The sequence below is a fragment of the Theobroma cacao genome, chromosome 2 (genome assembly GCF_000208745.1).
Source record: "Theobroma cacao cultivar B97-61/B2 chromosome 2, Criollo_cocoa_genome_V2, whole genome shotgun sequence".
Taxonomy (NCBI): domain Eukaryota; kingdom Viridiplantae; phylum Streptophyta; class Magnoliopsida; order Malvales; family Malvaceae; genus Theobroma; species Theobroma cacao.
The window spans coordinates 9,694,734-9,698,458 of record NC_030851.1 but is presented as its reverse complement, the minus strand read 5'-3'; positions in this window follow the sequence as shown (position 1 = coordinate 9,698,458).

Below are 3,725 nucleotides of genomic sequence, written 5' to 3'. Positions count from 1 at the left end.
GATTTAAATAAAACTAAAATTTCTAGACTTAATCTAGGCTCGACCTATATTAGAACAGGTTCGATTTAAAAATTTCCTTAATACTAACTTAATTGGATTAACATGAAATGAAAAGACTCAAATCCTTCCATTAAAGTTTTACAATCTCAACATTTTAGGTCGAGTGAATTTCGACATTCAAAGCTTGGGACATGAATTAATTTTGATTCCTGTCGAGTGCATGGCTAGACATGTATGCATGATTGACATGATAGAATGCTTTTCATGTTTATGATTCATTAGGGCTCCAAAACCCTTCTTTTGCTTCATCTGATTTTTCAATGTAACTTTCGATCTTCTTTGCCTGTTTTCTTTCCTTTTGGAGAATTAAGGTAACTCCAGATTCTCCCTAAGTACCCTCTCTTTTGACGTTTGACTTTGCCTTAGGTTCAGGGCTCTGCCATTCTTTTTTTCATCATTAAGTCTTTTGCTGAACAATGAGTGTAATTTCTTGCTTAATCAGTTTATTTCTTTTACCAATCATCATTCATTTCTATGACAATCACTATGTGAATCATGGGATGGTAAATAACGAAAGGGTTAAAATAAAGAGGCGAAAAAGAATTTCATATATGAGGAATCAAATAGTTCAAGGCAAACAGAATTTACAGGGCAAACATTAGATCTTTAAGTAATGAACACTCAGACCACTAAGAGAAAACAATCTGATATTCGACTTCAAGAATTGTCCTTATTTGATGCTTTGAGCAAATCTGTAGGTTGCAGACTCCCTAGCTTCCCCTATTTTATGAGATTGCGGAGCTCCATTCATGGTGTATTTTTACCTCAACCTTGTGTCCCGTTTAGGCTGACATTTTCAAATTCCATTCCAACTTCCTGCTTTTTGGCCTCAAGCCGCCCTTTTCGGGTTTTCAGCATGAGCCTTCTCTTTTAGGTACGAGCTGCCCTTTTCGAGTTTTCAGCACGAACCCCTTCCGTTTTTTTTTTTAAGCATAATACTTCTTCACCGCATCCGCATTTATCGGATTAGGCATATCTCCCCCATCCATGTCAGCCAAAATCAAAGCTCCTCCTGAAAAAGCCTTCTTTACCACGTATGGTCATTCCCAATTCGGCATCCACTTTCCTCAAAAATCAGTTTGATTATGGAGTATTCTCTTAAGAACCAACTCTTCTTCTCGGAATTGCCTGGGACGAACGTTTTTCTCGTATGCTCGCATCATCCTTCGTTGGTACATCTGGCCATGACAAAGAGCCGCAAGCCTTTTTTCCTCAATCAGATTCAATTGTTCGTAGCGAGAGCGGACCCACTCAGCATCTTTCAATTCTGTTTCCATCAACACCCTCAATGATGAGATTTCTACTTCAACAGGTAGAACTGCTTCTGTACCGTATACTAATGAGTACGGAGTTGCCCCGGTGGAGGTACGCACAGAAGTTCGATATGCATGCAAGGCAAAAGGAAGTTTCTCATGCCAGTCTTTATAAACTTCATTCATCTTTTCGATAATCTTTTTGATATTTTTGTTGGCTGCCTCTACCGCTCCGTTCATCTTCGGACGGTAAGTTGTCGAGTTATGATGCTTGATCTTGAATTTAGTGCAAACCTCTTTCACCATCGCACCATTCAAATTGCTTGCATTATCAGTAATGATCCTTTCCGGCAACCCATACCGACATATGATCTCCTTTTGGATGAACTTGCACACCACTTTTTGTGTCACATTGGCATAGGAAGCTGCTTCTACCCATTTCGTGAAATAATCAATGGCCACCAATATGAATCGATGTCTATTAGAGGCTTTTGGCGTAATAAGTCCAATCACATCCATTCCCCACATTGAAAATGGCCAAGGTGCTGTGAAAACATGCAATGGAGCTGGTGGAGCATGGATTCTATCAGCGTATACTTGACACTTGTGACATTTTCGAGCAAAGTTTATGCAGTCTGACTCCAATGTCAACCAATAATAACCAGCTCTCATAATTTGTCTAGCCAACATATGTCCATTAGCATGAGCTCCACAAGTTCCTTCGTGGACTTCTTTCATTATTTTGTTGGCTTTCGCAACATCCACACATCTCAAGAGTACTTGATCTCAACTCCTTTTGTAGAGCACTTCTCCGCTAAGGAAGAAACCCATTGCTAATCTTCAAAGAGTTCGTTTGTCATTGTCCGTGACATTCTCAGGATATGCCTGGTGCTTGATGTATTGCATGATATCATGATACCACGGCTTACCATCAACCTCTTCTTCAATATTCAAGCAGTGTGCGGAGACTTCACGGACTTCTAAATCAAAAGGGCGTACATCAGGCGCCTCTTTTATTTTGAACATCGTTGCGAGGGTGGCCAAGGCATCAGCAATCTGATTCTCTTCTCGAGGCAAATGGTTGAAGTTGATTTCTTTGAACTGTTTGCTTAATTCTATAACCAGCTTTTTATATAGAACTAGTTTAGAATCTCTAGTTTCCCATTCGCCTCTCATTTGACATATCACTAAAGTCGAATCTCCGTAAACATCTATCGCGTCAGCCTTCATCTCAATTGCTGCTTGTAATCCCATTACCAACGCCTCATACTCCGCCATATTGTTAGTACAATTGAAATTCAATCTCGCCATGGCTGGATAGTACTTTCCATTTGGAGAAATCAACACTGCCCCAATTCCATGCCCCAAAGCATTGGATGCTCCATCAAAATACACCTTCCATGGATTAAGTTCATTGGGACCAACCTCTTCTATATGCAAGACGGCCATCAAATCTTCATCTGGAAAATCGAAACTTACAGATTCATAATCCTCATTAGCTCGATCTGCAAGGAAATCAGCAACGGCGCTCCCTTTGATTGATTTTTGGGACACATACATAATGTCATACTCAGACAATAGCACTTGCCATCGAGCTAGTCTTCCGGACAGGCAGGGTTTTTCAAAAATATACTTGATGGGATCTAATTTCGCCACCAACCATGTTGTGTGATACAACATATACTGTCGGAGCCTCTGGGATGTCCATGCTAACGCACAATACATCTTTTCAAGCGCAGAATATTTGGACTCATACTCCATGAATTTCTTGCTCAAGTAATATATGGCCTGTTCTTTCTTCCCAGTTTCGTCATGTTGCCCCAGTACATATCCCATTGAATTCTTGTTCACAGTCAAATACAAAATAAGAGGTTTTTCGACTGTCGGTGGCACCAGCACCGGTGGATTTGTGAGATATTCTTTGATTTTATCAAAGGCTATTTGATATTCTTCATTCCACTCTCCTGGGTCTCGTTTTCGAAGCAGCTTGAAGATTGGATCGCATTTGCAAGTGAGCTGGGATATAAATCGAGCAATATAATTCAACCTCTCTAAAAATCCTCTCACTTCTTTTTGCGTTTTGGGAGGTGGTAGCTCTTGAATAGCTCGTATTTTATCCGGGTCCACTTCAATTCCTTTTTCACTTACTATAAACCCCAACAATTTTCCAGAAGTTACACCGAAAGTGCATTTTGCAGGATTCAACTTGAGCTGACACTTTCGCAATCTCTCGAACAGTTTCTTGAGATTGGCAGTATGATCCCTTTCTGTATGAGATTTTGCAATCATGTAATCCACAAATACCTCTATCTCTTTATGCATCATATCGTGGAACAAAGCTACCATTGCCCTTTGGTAGGTAGCGCTTGCATTCTTCAATCCAAATGGCATTACTTTGTAACAAAACGTTCC